At 41.6% G+C, this 22,696-nt stretch overlaps 1 long non-coding RNA gene across 1 annotated transcript; it reads left to right on the top strand.

The window, feature by feature from the left end:
- The first annotated feature begins 5,838 nt into the window (after nt 1-5,838).
- On the top strand, nt 5,839-7,446 carry LOC139612976 (uncharacterized). Its single transcript, XR_011686665.1, has 2 exons — nt 5,839-6,549; nt 6,674-7,446. It is a non-coding gene; the product is annotated as an uncharacterized lncRNA (long non-coding RNA).
- Nucleotides 7,447-22,696: the final 15,250 nt, after the last annotated feature.

Raw genomic sequence — 22,696 nt, 5'->3', positions numbered from 1 at the left:
GTTTATCCAGCAGACTTACAGCATGATGAGTATATCTGTAATTTTTTATGTACACACTGAAAAACACTGGACCAACTGATTTGCTCTCTCTTGAAATGTTGTTTTGATGTATTTTTATGTTTTATTTCAAGCATCAAACCTTTGCCTTTGTATTTGAAGAGTGCTATACAAAAAAAAAAAAAAAATTAAAAATTCTTACCTTGCCTCATCTGACAGTCAGAATAATTAAATTACTGATGAACTCTATATGTCTTCACACCACGAGGCCCGGGAAGCATAATCAGCCTATAGGAAATTTGTCTAATTAACCAGCTGATTAATCAGTATGCTAATGAAACCATATTGATACAGTTCCATGTATCTGGTTTGGGGCCTAGCGAGGAATGAGATCAAATCACAGCAGTGGGACAGTTGCTGTGCTAAAAAGATGCAACGAATGTCTGGCAATATGTTCCTCCGCACTGAGAAAAAAACACACAGAAACACTTCTCTGTCTATCCATATGGCTGCGTTTGTAGTGCATCTGGCTCAGCATGCCGTATACAGTTACAAACCTATATTTCCAGTTGTATTCACACCTCACGATGCCGCGCGCAAAGTGAAAATTAAAGGCAGAAGGCTTGTGTGACGGGATTAATTAGATGGAGGCCAAGTGAAGTCACACTCCTCGTGGCAAACACGCTCCAATCCTCAATTACTCGCAGTGAACAAAGCAATTAAAAGGTCTGTCCTATGGAGTTACCTGGGACTGGTTTGTGAGCTGTCTATAGTGAAACCCCCAGGGGCCTAAGGAGCTCCACTCTTCAGGTCCACAGGTAGGTAATTACTATTGATCAACTGGCATTAGAGCATGTGAAACGACATTGTTATCTTTGCCAGCGCTCTATTTTAGGTGTCCACTTCAACAGTGGGGTTGTTTGGTAGCTGATGGTCTGGTAGAAAGATAGATAGATAGATAGATAGATAGATAGATAGATAGATAGATAGATAGAATTTTAAAGATGCAAATATGATGACTAAACAAAGCAGAAAATTCAGGTAGGGGGAACAGATGTTGTGTTTGACTTCTGTCCAGCTACTACAAGGTACTTAGCAGAACAAATACAATATACAATAATACAATACTTCCGAGGATCATCTGTCTGTTTTGCAGTGAAAGCTGGCATTCAGTTTCTCCGTTTACCAATTACAGTTAAGGTCAGTGTTAGGTTTAAGTTTATGGGAGAAGCAAAAGAAGGAAGCAATAGAATTAGAGGAGCTATTTGTAAGTTCTGCTATTGCTACATAACCAACATTAGCATTGGGAGTTGTTTACTAACCATACTAGAACAAACAGGTTTGCAGGTTTATCAAACATCATTCTTTACTCGTCAAGAGCTGTCTTCAATGTTTGAAATAAACCATCTTGTTTTGCTTCTATGTCTATCACCTCTGTTCTTGTACTTATTATGCGAACCAGCTGGCCCCAGCCCAGTCTCATCACTTTCCGATACCGAGTCACTGCCTGGCTGCCCTGAAGAAGTAGCACTGCTCAGAGAGCGTATTATAACCTCTTGTCTTGGCTGAAGCTCTAAATTAAGACTGATAAGTAAATGGCCAATGTTAGCATTAATAGCTATGTAGCAAGAGCAAAACTTACAAATAGCTCCTTTAAGTGGAATGTCTGAATTTTGAGGAACACAAAACACTATTAAGTGTTATTGTGAATCAAAGAGCTGCTAACACACACAAAAAAGATTCACCTGATGAGCAGAATACAATTTCAAAATCAGTTTTACTATCTGACACCACTGAAGTAAACGTTTTGTTAACTTTAGGGGAAAAATGACTTGGTGAGGTAATGGTTTGGCCTAGAATTTCTTCTTTGTTAAGGTTAGAGAAACTCCTGCATGCAGGTCAGATGTGACTGTACATGCCACCTCATCAAGCTCCACACCTGTGCTTTTTGCCTAAATACACAAAGAATACACTCCTTCCTGCACTGGCACTAAATGATGACAATGGGCATAACCTGCGAGGTCCTCAATCATCCAATATGGACATAATTCTTAGTGATACTGAGCTGGATGCAGAGACATGACACTGGGAATGGACTCAGATCTCTGACAGTGAGTGGACTTCCTGTGTGAGCTTCCTGTTCCCCATCAGCTAATGTTCAATATACAACTACAGAATACGATCCCTGTGCACTCCTATTAATTGTATACAGGCTGCTGTCCTACAATAGACTCGTTGATTGCGTCTGGCCCTTCCTGGTGCACACAATGCTCTCCTATTAACTCTGCAGCATGCTATCCTTCAATAGACTCATTCACACACACACATAGATATACACATGTATTTCCATTCCCTCTGACCACAGCAGTGACCTCGGGGCAGGGTACACCCCATCACCACATCGATGCCACCCACCCCTGTCCGCACATAACACACCCCACCCTCTCAGACACTTGATTGATTTAGATGGATCGTTCCAGTGTCGTGTTTAGTCCCGAGCCAGACCGAGTCACCGCCGGATCGCACTGATGATGTTTACTTCGTTTGACTCCTTGACAGAGCCATTGTCTCATTCACACTCCCTCCTGAGTTATTTTTTCTCCGTCGCCCACTTCCTCTTTTTTTTTCTCCCCTTCTCTTCTCTCTCTCTGCCTTTCGTGTTGCCTCACTTTCCTCTCTTTGCAGCTTTCCCCCCTCTCCTGCAGCTATTCTTAGCTGGGAGCTGTGTGCAGTGACTGTCTCTACCTCACAAATAAAAAACCTTGAGGGAAGAGTGATTAGAATACAGGTTTGTACCTCAAAGCGAACACTTTTTTTTTTTAAGAGACTCTAGAAGTCCATCCAAAAAGTGCCTGTACTCAGGGTCCTTGGAGGCCTTTCAAAGTTTAATGTGTTGTAATTGAGACTCCAACAGAGCATCTAAAGAGTCTTCCAAGAAATGATCCTCTAGCATCAAACTCGCCGCCATTTTAGTTTTGACTTAATGGGATCTTTTCTTCAGATGTTGCCTTTTTTATTTTAAAGATCTAAAGTTTAAGGTATCCTGTTTGAATTTGTTCTGAGAAAATCATTGTTTATTGTAAATGTTTTAAATTTTAGTTAAAAGACTTCAGGTTGTGTTTTCCATTTTTCCATTCCAGAAAATAAGTTATGTGAAAAACAAAAGTTTCTGAGTCTTAAACTTTCAGCAAGATAATCTTCACAAATGAACCCCACTTCCATGATTTTTGAAGTCTAAATAGAGTCACCAGACGTCAAAGGCTAATGTCGGGCTATTCAGACCTATAAGACCTATTCAAAAAACCCATTAACCTCAGGATGAGGGCACCAGAAGTGCAAAAATGCAACCTAATTTTTAGGAGTCTGGACTCATTCCTGCAGCACTCAATTTGCAAAAGCTACTAAATGAACCTTGACTTGAGAATTTGTAAAGTTTGTAACTTAGCTGTGGACAAGAAGTCCTGAATATAATCATAAAATGACATCATCTATATTTTGGGGTCAGCTGAGCAAACATCATGTAACTAAATGGATGTTGAGGTGAGGCTGTTTTATTGACTGCTGTTTCCAAGCCAGAGAATGAAACAATATTTTTAAATCAGCTTAAAGAAAGTAAAATAAAAACAACTGCGTGACTAAATGTAAATGAACATATTTGCTTCTCTGGAATAGCAAAGCTAGAAAACATTTACCTCAGCTCCTTTCCTGTTCAACATCAACACATCAATCAGGGATTAGAAATTAATTTCTTGAATATCAGATTGACTCAGAAACAGCTCTGTGTCTGTTGTGCTGCTGTTGCTGTGTTTGTGTGTGTGTGTGGAAGGACACAGCTAACGAAATCAAGCCTTCCCAGGGAAAAAAAAAAAAAAAACAGACTCAACTTCAGCAATCCTTGGCTTAATTCTCATTGAAGCCCCAAATTGACATGTCTCCCTTATGATCTTGACATATTATTAAGATTTAATGGTGGAATTATGATCATTAAAACAACATGACTGATACAGGGGGCAGATGATGAGCTATTCATTTAACCTACTCTTCCTGTAATAATATTGAAACAGACAGTCTGCCAGTTATTAGATCATAATTAGCTGGTGCAATCTGTACGGAATCTGAGGAAATGACGCCAAGTTAGCGGCACGGCGCGGTGAAGCTCGCTCTCTGTTTAGCCTGCGAGAGGCATGCAGAAGTCTGCAGCCGTTTCATGTTTTAAAGCAGCCGTTTTTTTTTTTTGTCGCTTTCATGAAACCAACACAGCGCAGGAGCCCATGTTCGAACAAGGAGGAATATGATGAACCAGATGGTAGTTAATGAAAATAACTGGCACTGTTTTAATGATAGCACTCCCACCCAAACATCAGGCGTTGTGTTGACTGATTGCATGTGTGTTGGTGCCTTCAAACCCACAAAAGTACAACGTTACGGGTCATCTTTGTACCCACTTTTTTTTTATGTCCTCTTTCTCTTCATCCCTCTGTCATTTTCTCCAGCTCCCCATAAATACAGTAAACACATGAGGCTCTGCCCTTTTCATGTATGACTGGCTAACACACCCTGGCTCTCTGATTTCCATACAGTGTGCATGTGTGTGTGTGTGTGTGTGCGAGCAACTTCATCAACTGTGCCAGCTTAGCAATGAAAAATCTGCACCCTCAGCTGTTTTCCCCTTTGCATAGGGAGAGAAAGCGCACAACACTACTGTAGGCATCCCTCTCTCTCCTAGCTCCCCCCTCCGGCATTTCTCCAGGTAGCGTTCGCCAAAGTCGCCCTATTAATAAGCAACATATTTGATTTTCAATGTGAAACGCGTTGTCTCAGGCCCCCAAAACGGCATGGGATGTGAAACGTATGGTTGGGGCAGAATTATTCAGAGGAGTCGGAGAGTGTGGGAGAGGTGTCACGCCACCCTGGGGCGCCCAACATGCTTTGGGTGGGTGAGAACGTGGAACTGAGAATGTGGAGCTCACCAGCTCAGACGCCCCAGGTGAGCAGGGAGCTGAGAACGCCAAAACCTTGCAATTAGATTTCATTTTCCTTGTCAAACATGAATTGTTTACCACAGAAAACCCACGGAAGCTCAAACTGTCCTGTCCAAACAACTTGATCAGAGATTTTCGATTCAATTCAACTTCAATTATCTCTGAGTGCAAGTGTGTGCAGCAGCTCGCCACGCAGATCAATGGATACACACAAAGTGATGAAAATGAGGGAACATAGGAAACACCAGGCAAAAATTAGGGTAAGCTTGTGTAGCACTAAACAGATGCTATTGTTTGCTAACAGCTGGGAGAGCTGCTAGTGAGCAATGGTTCATGTTCACAATATAACCTGTCATTGCTGTTACTAATTATTTGATTAAAGCTTATTTTGGAAAGGTTGAAGTGACAGTGAAACACAGACATGCATTTCTTAGCTACCATGTAGCTGTCAGTTAGCTAGCATATAGCACTAGCATTGACAGTGACGAGGATTCGGCTAGTTTGAGTGCAGTAAAATGGCACTACGGTAATGATTAAAATGATAATGATAAGATTAATTTTTCCCCTTAAGTCACACCTCTTGTTATTTCAAGCACTAATGTGTTGGGAGCTAAAGGCTAACTTAACCTTAACCCACCACTGCCGCTGATTTTCCATGTTTAAATGAGCTATTTGTGAGTTTTGCTATTGCTACATAGCCAATGTTAGCATGAACAGCGATTTACTTACAAGTCTTGCCAAGAGCTTCAGCTATTGTTGCATTTACAAGACTGGAGGTTATAAGAGGATCTCTGAGCAGCTACTTCTTCCGGGCAGAGCGAGCGCTAAGCTGGCTTGTTATCAGAGGGTGAGGAGACAGTCCGACTGGGCCGGGGCTAGCTGGTTAGCATGCTAACTGCAGTTGAAGAAGGCACAACGAGGGGGTTGCTTTGAACTGCTGGAGACAGCCCCTGAAATTTGATGCTAAGCTTCAAACGTTTCTTCTAGACTGGTAAGTAAACAGCTGTTAATGCTAACATTGGATATGTAGCCATAGCAAATCTTACAAATAGGTCCATTTAGCCACTGCATGAGAACCAAAACAATTAGCTAAAACAGGATAAGAGCAGTTTATAGTTGAGTAGGGTGGTAATCTTCATCAAAGTTAATCGTCATTAACGTTCATCACATTGTTTAACTGAATGTCATCAGAAATATAGCTTGATGCAAGCTTATCTTTTATTGCTAAAAAATAGAAAGCACGTTGCAAGAGAAATAACATCAGAATACTGCACCATAATGAAAACAATGATTATCCCATTTTCAGTAACACATCTATTTGTGATGCTCCATATCAGGGGAAGATAGTGTTTTCTATTCAGACACTTCCTTTATAGATTTTACTAGGCTACTGGTTTGATGTGTTTTTTTTGTTTTTTGTTTTTACAGCAGGAGAGAAATCTATAGTTAAAAAACCTGAGAACAACATCAGGTGCTACAACTCACAACTGATACTACAGCATGTTTTAGTCACAACAGAAAGAGAATAATCAGGAGATTCACACTTTCACTTTAACATGTGAAATAGCAGGTACGCATGAGATTAAAATCACTAGAGAGAAGTTTATGAACTGTTTAATGTGTGATTGTATTTAAAGTTGTTTATTTTTCCTTGTCTTTTTTCTCTTGTTTGTTCCTTTTCATTCCCACAAAAGGACTCATGTGTCTTAACGAGCCTAATGAGGATTACCTGGAGCCACACCTGTGACTTGTTGCCCAGCACAGCTCCTCCACTATAAAGCAGTGTGGGTTTTACGTTGCTCTGTTTGGCAGTGGCCTGAGAAGTGAACGTGACCCATGTGTGCAATATGTGGTTTCAGTGCATTTCAATCTGTTGACATAAGGACGGTGTTGTGAAAAGTTCCCTGCCAACAAGGCAACTTTCCAGAAAAAAAATATGTAGGATGTGGAGACTCAAAAGTTCAGAGATATTTGCAGACAAAACAATATCATGAGATGGCAGCCTGCTGCTCGGCCCATTGCTGCCCTTGGTTAGGGAGTGGTGAGCAGCGGTGACTGTGTCCTGTGCTGATTACAGTACTGATGGGCCTCCGTTTGTCACTGCTCTTGCTAGCTGCAGCACTGAGCAGCAGGGTTCCCTGATTACTTAATTGCTTGTAAGAGCTCATTAAAGCTTCCTATCCATCATAAGTCGTATGGCGAGTATCAATTTCAGAGTGAGAGATGGAGAGAGAAAGAGGGAGAGAGATGCTAAGATCTCTGATGAGCAATTAGTGACGTGAAACGCCTTTGAATTGTTATAGTTTCATTTCTTTGGGAAATATGTGAAATTCATCACATGGATGGATGCTGCTGTGTTACCAAGTGATAAACACAACCCTAATTTCCCTCTCCTTCACCTCTGAAAGTTTTAGAGTGAAAACACTGAGGGAAGTGACTCTTGCTTTTATACAATAATGGATAAAGTTTGGTTGAATCTAAGAAAACAAAATAAATTCTCATATTTTCATAAGAATTAGAGAAGGTCCTTGTCTCCCCCCCCCCCCCCCCCCCCCCCCCCTTGTGTTGTATTTCTATTGCATTTTCTATTCTGTTGCATAAGGATAAAAGATTCCACGCTTCGTTGCACTTCTTCCCACTGAAACCCCCTCAGCTGAATTCCCTTTTCACCATCTGAAGCACAACACCTTTCTAGCTAAACGGTCATTTTCGTGGTTCTCACTGATGTGGGTCTTGATGGGTTATGGACTTTTGCCACCGTGTTTTATTTCTGCTGTGATCCCAAAAGGGAGGGGAAAAAACATCCAGTAATTTGGATCCATAGCTTAGAAGAGCTTTACAAGATACTCACAATCTTACCAGGTGCAAAATTAGAATTGGATGCTGTTCGTATTAATTGGTGATCATTTGCAAAGCGGGTGGAAAAAACGTCTTTTGCCAAGAGCAAGTCTTACAAGCCCCCAGCTGGGGTTGTCAGGGGCAGGCTTGTTGGCATTGTGGCAGCATATGTTTGGTGCCAAGAACACCATTGATTTGCATTTCTTTTATATGAATTTTACAAAGCAGAAATGCTCTTTTGTGTAGAAGTGATCCCAAAAGTGAGTGTTGCAATTAATCACAAGTGAAATTTATCGGCTGATGAAAAGCCATAATTCTACTTGCAATCTTTTTTCCCCTCTTTTTTTCTTTTCTTTTTTCTTTTTCTTTTTTTTTTTTTTTTTTAAGAAAAAGTGGCAGCATCTGCAGTGCACTCGCACTCGCTTTTTGATAAATGTGCCTTTAAAGCTGTGCAGTTTGGCTCCATTTAAAACTGGCTTGAAGGAAGAAAAACAGCAGTGCGATCTTTGAGATACTGCAAATGCCATAAGTCATGAAAATAGTTCTTCTGTCTCAAAAACAAGCACTGCATAATGTCGTCGAGTGACGCAAACTTGAAAAAGTGCTTGCATGATTGAAATGAGATTGTGATATGAGCAAATAGATATTAAATAAGATTTGAAACTTGTCTTGAATTGTCTCAATATCATGAAATCAAGATGCAAATAGCTCATAACACTCAACAACCTGGATACAACAACCACACAGTTCTTTCAAATGTTGATTCAGATTTGAATCCTAATTTTTTTTGACGCACCTACCGCACGTCTTTGGGACCTATTGGGACATCTAATTGAACCAATTAAGCAATTAATTCTTTGGTAGGATTAGAGACGAACAGCCTTGTATGTGTAGAGACAAAACCGGCCCTGCCAAGAGATGGACAAGCTCCAGATTTCTGCTTCATCTCCAAGATGGCTCCAGATGGGTTGGGGGCTTGAGACTCATCTGTGGCCAATTGGTCCAAACCTCACACAGAGACTAGCCTACAGTATCAAAGAGCCACAGTCCCCAAACAATACTCATCATCATCGTCAATATTGGGAAAATCATTATTAAATGATGCATTTCCCTGCTGACCTCTATCCTCTCTGCGCTTTAAAGGTACCCTGTGGAGTTTCCCTGTAAACAAACAGTCATGTTTACATTCACTGCTTCTCACTTAGCGCCGAGTGTATCCTGGAGGTCGAAAACAAGTTGAATGTTTTCCCTATCAAAGCAGCTATAATCAATATTTTTACAAATGGCAAAAATAATGTGAAAGTGCTCTGTCAGAACTATCAGAGAATTCGCATTGTTTAGCTGGTGAACATGGTGGAGTATTTAGCAGCTAAAGAGCTAACGATTTCCCTCGGTTGTTGTTGGAGACCAAAAACAGACCGAAAAGAATGAATACTGGACTTAGATTCATCAGGTGGACTGAAACATGATTCCAATTAAAAATGTTTCACTAACTCCTGGATGTATAAATCAGGAACTGTTTGCTAACATCCTCACCACATGAACTTTATAGGTGATGATGATTTAAAAAATAAATAATCAGCTTTGCAGGTTTAAACATTTGCAAAATATTTTCTGTATTGCTATGCTTTTATGCAACATTTATTTCCTTCAAGTGTCAATGCATGGATGTGAATCTGTATTAGTTATATGAGCACAAAATTCAAACAACAATGCGGGACCTGCTCATCAAAACGTTGCTTCACAGTGCCACCAGTGGTCAAAGACTCCACAGGCTCCCATTCAAAAAGCAGGTTGCAACCTTGCATCAGTTTCACAGGTTTAAGTACTCCGCCGATGCCTGAAAGAAATAGACTGGTCTTATTCTGTAGTCTTTATTTTTGTCAACAGCTCCCATGAAAAACAAAACCAGTAATGTGTGCCTGTCTCTCAGTACACCGAGCTTCTCTAATCTGTCTGTGGCTTTCAGTCCCAAGCTCATTCATTCTTAAAGGTCACAAATATATAGTTTTAATTCTAAGGAAGGACAAGTAAAGAAGAGAAAAAAAGGGCACTTTCAGAAAGCATTACTGATTTAAAGATTACTGCATTTATTCTGGACTATTTTTAGCAGTGGATTAATACACATTTTGTGCTTTTGTGTATGTGGGACCGAATCAAAATAAACATTTTCTGACAACAGTGGAGCTTTATGGCAAAGAGGAATAAGTGTTATCAGTCAATACTTGTTTGTTGGATCAATTGATTGTTGGTTTTGGTCTTTTCATGGGGGAACAATGTTTTTCTTAAACAGATTCATCTTTCATAGCATAGGGAAAAAATGAAAAGACAATCCGTATCACTGACATGGTACGAGACAAACTGGATGTGATAACACTGTAAGAGAGATGACTCAGACCGACCCATGCGACTCAAAAAATATTTGGTGCTTTTTGACATTTGTGAGAAAGAGTAAACTGTTGATCCAACAAACTTTCCCAGCCTGCGAGGCCTACTTTGTGTCCTCCAAGAGGTCCCCAGCGATCAATATTAAAGAGGGGAAGGACAGAGTTCCACCAAGGGCTCCGTGGATAAAGCTGCACCCCTCCTCTCCACTGGAGCGACTCTCTGAAAGCCTTGAGTTATATTCCTGTAATTAGCTAAGTATCCACACCGACTCTTCTCGCACACAGAGCTCCTGCAAGAGTCCCTGTCGGCTCTGCGCGCTCATCCCCGTAGATGGAAGATGCAATCAGAAAAACAGCAACACGGGAGGCGAGGTGGGGGGGAAAAAATCAACGCATCAAAAAACAAACTTTAAACAATGACCCCACTTCTCATCGGCAACTTTTTCCCCTTACACCTAGCATTTTTTCTTCTGTCACGAGTATAAGGGGCAAGAGCGATGCATCCCTTTTTTCCTCTTCCAAGGATAATGATTTACAAAATGCCTCTCATCAAAGAATTCATTAACAACGAACGTTAATTAAAAAATAAATGAGTAAACATCAATATCAAATCTCAGCACTGTGGAAGGGAATACATTATGCAGAGTAATGATGTTTGAAAGGGGCTTTAGCACCTCTGTGGGACTCTTTTAAACCCCTTACCTCTTAGGCAGTTGCTTATTTTGCAACCCTTTGTTGTTTAACAACAAAGAGAATGGGCTCTCATAATGTTATATTAATCAGCGGATTAATATTTCAATTTGATTTGCTTTATAGTTGAGGTGCTGTTGGCATTTCCATTTTCCCTCCATATGTGCAGCGATGTTAAGTGGTATCATTACCATTTTCTACCTGGGGGTTCAGGGAGATAACAGGCACCAGTGATAGCTCTATTCTGCAAAGGGAGAGAGAGGTTTTTGGGGGGCGCTCATGCATTTTTAAAGGGCGTGTTTGGTGTGCCTTCACATCCATTATTCTCCAGTGTTGCGTGCAAACAGCTGAGTCACAGCCTTTCTGTCCGCCACAGGACAACATGAAACAATAACACCCTGAAATTCAAAATTAGAGTGCCCGGCACTAAGGTGTCCACAGACGTACAGTCAGAAGGGATTTATTTATTCTAAAGTGTGTTTGACAACCTTTCTTCCTGCAGAGGAGTCTGCAGATGAAGTCAAATACTGTGGTGTAATTGAACAGGACGCAGAAGCGGGACCCCGGCTTAGTTGCGATCCTGTTCAGTTTGTGCTCTTCTGTGTTGCACTTATTTATAACATGCTGAAAGTTTGTCTTCTCTGGACTCTGAAGTGTTTACTGATTGAAAGTGGGTGCTTTTCCCAGGTAACAACAAAGCCTTTCACACCCTGATTCTCCAAGAATCTGGGTCTCAGTCCTCTTCTGTCAGTCTACAACAGGAAACAACCCAAAAAACAAACAAATCTGTGGGGATACGAAGAACGATGCCGACGTCTGATAGGTGGCACTTCCTCGTATTGACAAGCCTACAATAACATGACAAAATGAATTCAGGGCAGGGTGTGCGGTGGATTGATGGCTGTCATTCAGATATTTGTCCGTGTGTTGTCGACCTCTGTGGAGAAGAGGGAAGCTGAATTAGAGAAACATGCAGATGAGACCATCATGCTTTCATGCTGCCAAAACAGATTTTTTTTTTTTAATGGTATTAAATTTCAAAATGTGGTTTTGAGTTAAGAAATCAAGCAGCACATCCATCACCACGGCAACAAGACAGCTGGAAGTCGCTGAAAGGGCAGAAAGCACCAGTCCTCAACCGGATTTGTAGAAAATCTAAGAAAAAGTTTATCATTATACATCTATCAAACAAAGGTGAATACATGGAAGCTGGCTCTGTTCACATATTGGCTCATTCTCCTCTGGTTTCCTTAATTGCACACATGATAATCGGCTCCATCATAAATATATATATGTTTGATAATTCCTGCCCCAACTCTCCCATCACAGACTTGAACCCTTGACTTGATTTTTAGGCACATCACTGAAAATGCAGTTTACTTTTTAGTACACAAACAGAAGGTGATTGAAATGTACTGAATTCAAATTGATCCAGAATTTGTTTCCTCAAATGACTTTAACACTTTTGAACAACTCTTCCACTGCAGTGGTTTTACAGTAGATACCTGAGGTTAAGATTCAAATGTCATGACGCAAAAAACTACAGAACTTGGATTGAGATGATTTATTCCCATAATCATGATGATGAATTTATTTTGTGATACTGTGAAACCTTTTCCCTGATGTCCGAATCATTATCCTGTATTTCACAAAAAGCAGTTCCCAACACGTTAGACACATAAACTCAACCTGTCTGATCTGTGTCAACTTTGCTTTACTCTTTACTCCCTCCAGCTAATCACATCCTATCAGCAGTACACGTCTTAAGGAAAACAGACAAGCAATTAGGACACGGATTATTTGTCATAAACACCATTCGCTGCCATGCAAATGCATCATAATTGCCCAGCAGACCTTGAGTGACAAGTCATTAGATGATTGTTCACAACGGTTGATTACGATATGACAGGCGTGTCTCACTGGATACTTAACTGAAGTAAAGTGTTGACATCATTTTAAGAGGCCTCTGCTCATCACATCCAAACCCTCAATAAACAGATACATCGCTACAGCACAAATATTGGCTTGTTGTTGTTGTTGTTGTTGTTGTTGTTGTTGTTGTTGTTGTTGTTGTTGTTGTGTATTATTTCTGTAACTTTTGCTCGTGGGAGTAGCACACTATGATGTGTTTTGAGTGTGATCACATTCGTACTAGTCTCTCAAATTTAAGGACAATGGTAGCGGGACAATGGTCCTGCAAATGAGGCAACAAGGAGCTTTTATGGTCGATGGGAAATGTCCTTGTCATGTAAGACGAGACTAAATGAAAAAAGTAAAAAAAAGGTAAAGGTGGAGCATCAGGTACATGTCTGCTGTGGATTGTCAGAGACTTAAAACCGCCATCGACTGTGACACCAAATATGAAATGACTTGATTTAACTTGTCTAGTTACTTTCTGTGCCCTAACATGTGGACTGTGTCTAAAAACATCTAGAGCTCCTGCAATCATCTGGTGTGAAGTTATCGAAGCACCCTCAAATTAAAGCTGACAAAAGGCTTTTCTTCACAGCTTCACAGCAGATTTGACTTAGCATAGTAAGAAAAGCACAGATGTTACTAATGACATTAACAAAGCTCCACTGTGTTCAAGTGTCCCAGTGTATATAGTACACACTGTGCCTTTACAGTAACTGTAGTGTGTCATGCATGATTTCACACCACTGGCCGCGTTGATCAACTGATTGACAGGTATTAAAGTTAATGGTAGGAAAAGTGAAAACGGAAATGTACCCATATGTTGGCACAACATACAACCACAAAATAATGAATCGGTGTAAACACAGACTATAGCATTGACTGAAAACTGTTCTCAGAATAAAAACAAATTATGAGCAACTCCCGATAACTGTAGTTATGCATATTCACATTTATAGAAACACACTTTTAAAAATGCATGCGTGTCCTATATCATCATGCATGTAGCCCTATCAATATGTAAATGTTTGTCTACATGAATACATAAAAACATAGCACAGTATACACACACACACATACACTGATACACATGCAGGTGTATACACATTTATACTTCATAGATTCTCATTCTTTGGCTCATATGACACATGAGCGATGTCACTCTTGAAATGGATCATAAGTTTGTTTGTATTTCAGTTGCTACATGAGGTTGTTGGGTTTTTCTTCTTAATGTTTTGGCTTCATAACCACCACTAGTCAAACCCTAACCTTAACTCCACTGTAACCATAATTTATTCAGCTCAGGAATTTCATCTTCACATTCAAAAGCAACAAACATTGACTTTTGGTCTCTGGTTCTTTTTTAGGTGAATTTTCTGGTTAATTTGTAATGAATCTTTCTATGTAGATCTTTCAATGAAATTGACTTGAAAGCATTGATTTAGCTTGAATGAACTTAATTTGAATATGTCCTGTTATACTATGATTTTAAAAATTGAATCAAATGTCACATAAAAATACAGTGGGAAGTAAAGCAACAAAAATATGTGCGGGAAATACTATATAAACATACATGATATATGCAGTAAAGTTTAATGAAACCCACCCGTTTAATTAGTCTGGATCAGTCTGGCTGATATGAACACTGATATAAAAAGCAGAGTTTTGTGTTGGCTGACACCAAATATGTGAGATTTTTCACTTTTTTTTTTTTGACAGGTGGTTTGTTTTTCATTATTTCCTTTTTGAGTAATTAGTGTTTTTAAAGGAGTCCTCAGGGTCATCCTACACATCATCCCCCTAATAAAACTGTAATCCTTCCTAAATATCGCAGTGACCCCTGTGTCTACATCTGTGAATAGGTGTGTGTGTGTGTGCGTGTGTGTCTACATGCGTGCACCTACACGTCTGTGAATGTGTGTGTATGAGCACGTGCACCGCTGCCCTTCATAATCAGGGGTCTGAAAGAGCCCCCACTCTGCCAGTGAATTGCTCACAGCTGTGGGCCCCTTGTCGCGCTGGCAGCCTCGGCCCTGTCATCGTGCGTCCGCCTATCTGACCTGCTAATTTGGAGCATATGTAAGTGCTCTTAAAGTGGCGGGCCTTTTGACATGCCACAAACAGCAGCTGTGGCAGCTGCCCCGAAGGAAAGCTTTATTTAATTCAATTACATCTTTTGGAGATATGTAAACGAGGAGCTGAGGGGTGGGAGAGCAGGGGGGGAGGAGGAGGAGGAGGAGCAGGAGGGAAAGGTGGGTGATGGGGAGGAGAGATGAGGACAGGAGGGTGGTCTGTCCTCCCCTCCCCTCCCCTCACCATACCACCTATCCTCGTCACACCCCTCTAAGCTTTCCCCTCTCTTGTCCCCACAAGACCCTCCACCCAGCCTGATCACCATCACCTCCTTTCCAACTTGAAACCCAAAAGTGTCGAGGCCCAGGTGGCTCGATAGGCAAATGATTGGGTGAGTAACTGTTGCGAAACCCCTTACCTCCCCTCCTCTCCCTTCTCAGACCCCCTTCACCCCCCCACCCCTACTGCTCACTGTCTCTCCAGTGAGGGGAGTCTGAGGGGGGATAATCAGGGTCAGGATCCTCTGCCACACTGATCAGTACGTCTCAACCCCCGGGCAGCCCTGCAATTAATGCGCCGTTGAAAGGGAGCGAAAATATTCACCATCTGGCAATTAGGGCTCATAGGCTCCCTCTTTCTGTCTCTCCTCCTTTTTCCCTCTTTCCCTCTCTGGGCTCTAAATGCAATTGTGATCTTATTCTTGTTCCAGCTCCAGCGCCTCACACTGGCCCAAGGCCCATTTGCTGCTCCGAGGGCCTATGTAGGAATGAACGAACGCAGGATCGCAATCCAGGGCAATTCAGAAACCCCTCTCAGTCCCAAAATGGAGACGTAATAACGACTCTTCTTGTTATTTTTCTCCCCCCCCCACCTCTCCCTCTGCGGAGGATTCATCCCATCTCTTGCTCTTCCAGCCCCAGCTGCTGCTGGCCTGAAAAGGGGCTTGAAAGAGACTGGTGTCATCATGATCAAATTAACTCTTTCTCGCTGGATGGGAGCAAAGGTTGTCAATGGTACTGTCATCTGTAGTCGTTTTTTTTTTTAAAAACACATCAATGATGTTATGATTAGTCATTTTGCTGCCGACAATGGCCGCCAAATGCGTGTGAATGCCCTTTCCCGTCAAAGAGGAGCGGAGGGCTGTTGAAAGACATTGATTTTGAGAGAAGTCAGACATCTTTCCAGTTTTTTTTTTTTTCATCCCTCCCTTCTCCTCTTCTCCACACACTCATTGTGAAATTCAAATCTGGGCATGACAAATAGAGTGATTACGTTTACCATTGATCTGGCTAGTTTTGAGTTGCAAATGTGCAACCTCGACATTTGGCTAGTGCGAATCAAGGGACAATGGGGAAGCAAATTTGAGGAAGTGGTAGGTCGCAGATGCCACACACACACACACACACACACACACGCACACACAGACAGCAGCACGAGTCGCTGGAAAGGAAAGCCATGTATGTCACAACAGAGGCTGAGAGGGTTTCCCATTAATCAAGAAATGTATTTTAAGACGTGAGGACGTTCCACATGTTCAGTTGAAAGGGGAGAGAGCAAAAACAGGGCCTTTATTTTCAGCGTTTTTCTCATAACAGCACCTGTAAGGTCAGCACTCGTCAACACAACAACCTGGTGTTGCCTCCCCTCGATCCGCTGACCCCGATCTTTCTCCTCTTTAATTGCTACCACCATCCCTACAGCAAGCCGCCACCATTGTGCTTTCCTGTAAAGCGATAATTACACATATTGAATTATTAACAGTCATTATCAAAGCTTGTGCTTAACTTGTTTTGTTGTAGTGTAAGGTTCCTGTGATCTTGGGCAGTCATTACTTATTAACAGACTGGATGCTTTTCCCCCAGTTGCCGCATGTCGACGTGTGGCGGTAATGACGCGCTCATCCTGTTTGCCCCCGTTTTAGCTCCAACTAAACGGCAGAAATAATATTGGGGTTACACTAAGGGGGGAAAAAGCAAAGCAAAAATGACTATTTATTGGCCCAGATGAAATCATTATCATAAAGGGAAATTAATTAAACTAGTATTTTCAATCGACTGTTTACATAGCCGAGGAGTGGTTTTCGTCTGGGTTCAGCTGAGATTTAATGGCACCATTTCTTCAGGGAGATACCAGATTACAATATGAACCAGTGCATTAACTTGCATTATGCTGAGGTCCGGTGAAAACCCTGTATCTCCACAATATGAAGTCGGCAGTAAGCGCTGCCACAGATTTAGTACAGAAAGAGTTCATCCATCATTTCTCTAGTGGTAAAAAGCAGCAGTGACTCCCAACCAGTAGTGTTTGTACCGCACAGGGTTCAGTACTCCTGCCTTTACTATGCAAATATGGAAGAGTAGCAAGAGTAATGATAAAATACAAAATTCTGATGTTATTTAAGAAATATATCCACATCTTGAGTCAGCTGTAACACCTGAACACCACATGTTATGGCTAAGAGTTTTGACATAGTTAACAAAAAATGATGGATAAACAGTAGAATTCATTAGCTAAAGGTTGTGGATAAGCAGTTGAAGTAGCACATGGATAAACAGCTATATGTCTAATACACAAACAGTAGAATTCGTTAGCTAAAACTAGGTGAAACCGGTGAAATATGTAGCTAAATGTAACAGACAAAACAGCTCAAAGCAGAGGATGACTAGTTGAAACGTTAAGTTTCTGTCATTCCAAGTAGCAGTTTGCATGCAAACTGAACCAAACACTGAAAAACATATTGTATTGTTTTAACTTTCACTATTACAACCACTTTCATACTATTAATGGTAAAGTAATATCCTGTTTCAAAATTCATTCAAAAGAACATATTTAGAACATGAGTGGGGAACCACTGTTTAAAGTACAAGAACAAAGTAATATTTGGTGGAGAAAAAAAAAAAAAGAGCAATGAAGTTAAAATAGATACTACAAATCACTCACTAGGTGTCAGTACTCTGTACATTTCATAATACATAACAAACTCTCCATATGACAAACAACAAAGACAAAACTGAAGAATCACGTTGTATTTAAAATGGACAGAAACACATTTGTAAAATGTCATGATGACTTGCAGTGTATTCTCCACCATAATCATTTAAAAGAGACACGTCGGTGTTGAAAAAAATTACCACTAACTTTCCCTCTCCTTATTTTGTCCACATTTCACCATCAGTGTTGAAAACAGACTTGTAAAAGTTGCAGGGTAAAAATACATCTTCATAAATGCTAACTTTAATTTAATTACCCGCAAACCCCCTCCTTTCAAAACCCTGTGACTGAATGATTTGTGTCAGATTTACAATATGTGAAATGGATGAAAACAGACATCTTTCCAGGTCTTAAAGTTTTGCCTAACTTTAGGCTCCCAGGTGTACGTTTGCGGACAGGTGCTCCTGAAATACCCTGAGTGACCTTCAAAAACAACCATGTGGCTCTAAATCCAGCTCCGTCCCAATGGGATCAGAGTATGGAAATAGAAAGGCAAACACTGAGGGCAGAAACCGTGATGGACAACTGTGACCTGCGATCCTAACCCCTTCCTGCGCAGAGATATCTCCTGGAAATAACCCAGAAGCCTGGAAAAAGCAGGTATTACATGTCAAAACCAAATATCAGGTCTGTGGCTGTGGATGAGGAGCTTTCATAAGCACTTAAACAAATCGCAAACAGGTCGACCACACACGCTGGAGCAGGAGGGGGAGATGCTGCAGCACTTCAACACAGGGCTTTTTTGCACATGCAAATGTGGCGCTGGTGTGAGTGGCACGCCAAGCTGCAGCCAGGCAGAGAGAGAGAGGGAGAGAGCGCGCGCCTGGCTGAACCCTCACCTGCAGGACCTCCACCCAAACAACGCCAGACCTCAACACACATCCACTCTGTTCTCCTTTTATTCTCTTTTCCGCTCTTTTGTTGCTCTGTGTTTGGTTTGGGGGCTCATTTCGCTTAGCGTCAGTGGTGGAGGAAGTATCAGACTCCTGGTGTGAGTAAAAGTAAATATGACATTAGAATAATCTGTTACAAGTAAAATTCATGTTCTCAAATTTTCAAGCAAAAGCACATTAGTGCTGTCAGAGTCAAAAGTAATGTACTCATTATGCAGAACGCCCCCTTTCAGAGTGATATATTAATAAGTTACTATGACTGATTTTTTAATGTGGAAAAAGCATTTTAATGTTGTAGTTTGGTTGAGGTTTAGATCATTTCAACTATTTAGTCTACTCTTGGGTAATTAATTTATAACAATTCATCATATTCTTCATCTGATCACATCTGTATCTGAAATATATCTGAGAATATTGAGGTGACGCGTTTCCCTCCGCTTGTGGTGGAGAATAAAATGGAAATACTCAAAGGTACAAGTCCTCAGACCTGGACTCCAGTACAGGACTCCAGTGACTGCAGTTCATAAGATTAATATCTGGGTTGCATGTCATTTCTAATCTAAGACAGGAGGCTAAAATCCTACATTATCCTCCTACTTTGATGCAAAAAGTTTTTAAATCCTGCTGGTTTTTTTTCCCGTGACAACACTTCTTTTCTTTCACTCAGTCACTTGTTCAGTCACCGGCCCCTCTCATTGTTTGTCCTCAGATCTCTCCTTTTCTCTTTTTCGTCCTGACCTTTTTCTGTCCAATCTCCTTTTCCACTTGTCCCTTTATTTTCTCCTCATGTCTCCTCTTCCTCTCCCCTGGACCTTTTCTCTTCCCACTCGTCAGCTGTGTTAACCGATCTGCCATTTCGAGCACTCACTCCTCTCTCCCCTCTGCTCTCCTCTCCTTCTCTCCCTCTCTCTCTGCTCTCCTTTCCCTGCGCTGAACAAATGGGTAATAAGCGCCACTTTGTACCTCTCTCCTCTTTCAGATCCAGAGTGAAGAGTCTGATTAAATAATCATTGGAGGAGCGGTGTGCGTGCAGCTTTCCCCCTGCTCCTCACCTTGGGGACATATTGTCCCCTGTCACTGAAACCTCGGGGACAGAAGGCTCCGCCGTGGGGAGGCTCAGCGGGGGAGCAAGGAGCTGATGAAACGAAGATCGGGTAATGAAGGCATGGCCCATGGCTTCCGTGGCTCTGCCATATGTTTCACCAAATGCAAATTGCCCCCAATTCAAACAACTTTTTCATCTTGATATATGCAAATGTGTTTATAAATACTGGCTTATAAATATAGCATTACAGTTTTTAAGGAGGGAGCTTTGAATCATTTTCTCCCTCGCGCTGCTGTTGTTATGTGTGGCAGCGGCGCAGCGTGACAAGTTTTAACGAACAGGCTCGGACCTGGCAGCGCTTAATGGTGTCCTGGGGGACAGGAAGTAAGGTGGTCAAAGGGAGGGGAGCGCTGACTGGCCTGCGAACCAATGAGAGCACCCCTGATGAATGCCCCGTCCAATTAAAATCAGGCCAGTTATCACACAAGCCAATGACAAATCAAAGGGGACACGTTTGCAAACGAGCACTGGAGGGGAGGTGGCCACGCATTTGAACTTTTGACATTTTGAAATCTGGATTCCTTTTATTTTATGTTTAATATTTCAGGCTGTCACACGACACTTCAATCCACAGCGAAGACATTTTAACCTTTGCTCAAATTACAAAATCAATAAATTGTATAAACAGATTAACAAATAAAAAGTTTATTGTGTTTACATGAGATCTGTCGAGCAGATCCTGTGAGGCAACATCACCTAAATACTAAGAGCTTAGAGTGTGTGTGTGTGTGTGTGTGTGTGTGTGTGTGTGTGTGTGTGTGTGTGTGTACTATGCTCAGAGCAATGAACCCAAAACATCAACATCAAAGAGGCAAAATGTTAAATAATGATAAAGCCTTGATTGCAGTCTAATTAGCTTGATCGAGCTACCCAAGAGCTAAACATTTCATATTTCTGTTCTGACCTGGAAAAACTTTGTGACACATCTTCATCCTGCAGTGGAAAAAAACATATTCATTAGCTTTTTTATCTTATTTAAAATATTGATTATTTGTCATTCAACTCGCTGCTGGTTTTAAACGCTGTACACCCTCCTCAGAGTCCTCTCCTAATGAGTCACGTCAGGTCGCGCCTCCTGTATCTCTGTCATCCGGGCCCGTTGAGGACAGCTGACGGTGTGAGCCGCTCCAGGTTGGGGGTGCAGTCAGGTGTCAGTCGCTGCGGAGATGATCAGATTGTCACAGTCCCGCTGGTTCCCTTGGAGACGGCACCTGAGTCGACGCCTGTGCCAACATCTTCATCATCACCCGCGGCAACAGCAGCTGGCGGCTCTGGACCGGACCATGTGGCCGGCACTGGCCAAGTGGGTCAGACCTCACTGAGGGCGTAGAGGCAGTCAACCGTGAGGCCTGTTGTTGTTGTTGCTGTTGAGCACGGGGCATTACTGGGGGGCCTCTGGTGGAAAAAATATTTGTTGACATAGGTTTGGTCTGTTTTAACTGGGCCGACTGGTCCAGGACATATTTGAGGTGTGGGGTAGGTGGTAGCCTCCACCAAAACAGGAGAGAAGTTGTCTCATTCAAACTGTGTGTGTTTTGGCTGATGTTAGCCACAGGTACCTGAGTTGGAGGATGTGTAACTGGACCTCTGCAGAGCTGTGTGCACTCAGTATCACAGGATCTGCATCAGCACATGGAGTTTAACCAGTCTGAGTAGAACTTTATTTTCCACACTTGACCACTAGATTTTAAGGTGCTGTCATCCATGTTGGGTTAAAAGCTGAGGTTCAAAGTTCATTCTTGACCTTGGAAACAGCAGCTGAGAAAACACACTCTCTACAAGGTTCATAAAGGAGCTGCTCTGGAGCTTGTAGCTGTAGCTGTAGCTGCTGTTTTTACATTAAGCAAACAAGGTCCAGTGAAGCTAGAGAAGGACACTAATGGTCATTCACTTTACTGACAGAACAGATAATAAAGAGTACAAATGAAGCAAATATAAGACATATGGTATTTTGAACTAAACCGATGTCTAAATCAATCTGTGGGATATAACACCGCGAGAAGATCCAACTCATCCATGTAAAATGTGAACATAGTTCAAATGATCTTAGTTCATTATTTATCGTCTGTTTGAACCTTATGTTTTTATTTGACTTCAGCCATTAAACTAACTTCCATAGAGTCACAGAGTCAATCAGCCGCCATGTTTGGACACCACATTCAGTATTAATACATCTACAAAATTACCAGTAAATGAGGTGAACACACATCACAGGTGGATCGGTCAGTGGCTGCTGACGCGTCTCTCACGTCCTCTCACACATGAACAGGTCGTCCAGCTGATCCGAGGCCTGCGAGTCCACCGGTCTTGACAGATGAGTTGTGCTGGTTACTGTAACCTCCAGGTTCACAGTCAGCTCATTAGCCCAAGTGCTCTGCTGCTAATTCAGGGGGGTTATGAACTGGATGCTAATTAATCACAGACAGAAACGGCCTGGCATGTAACTGCAGACAAAGCAGCGGTGAACGCACGCTGCTGCCATAGAGGCGTTACGCTCGTGTGGTGTTTGTGGGTGAACACGGCACAGAAAGGGTTACTGTATATGCTGAGGAACAAATGACTTAAAGTAAACATAGAAAGCAGTGAAACAACTGTGTGATCACAGGGAGCTTATAGACAAGCTAATTAAAAAGGGTGTGATTGAAGCCTTTTAATTGGTCTTGATGAAAAAGTAAAGTTTTGAAATAGATCCACTAATAAAGATGGATTTTTTTTATCAATCCTAAAAACATGGCCATTGAATCATGTAAATTCCACTGATATATATAGTATATTGATATATTTATACACATATAGCTACTGTGTCAACCATACATCAAACACTGT

This window comes from Trachinotus anak, unplaced genomic scaffold, assembly GCF_046630095.1.
Source record: "Trachinotus anak isolate AG129_WGS33_773 ecotype Australia unplaced genomic scaffold, CSIRO_AGI_Tana_v1 ptg000032l, whole genome shotgun sequence".
Taxonomy (NCBI): domain Eukaryota; kingdom Metazoa; phylum Chordata; class Actinopteri; order Carangiformes; family Carangidae; genus Trachinotus; species Trachinotus anak.
This window is presented reverse-complemented; position numbering and strand designations above follow the sequence as displayed.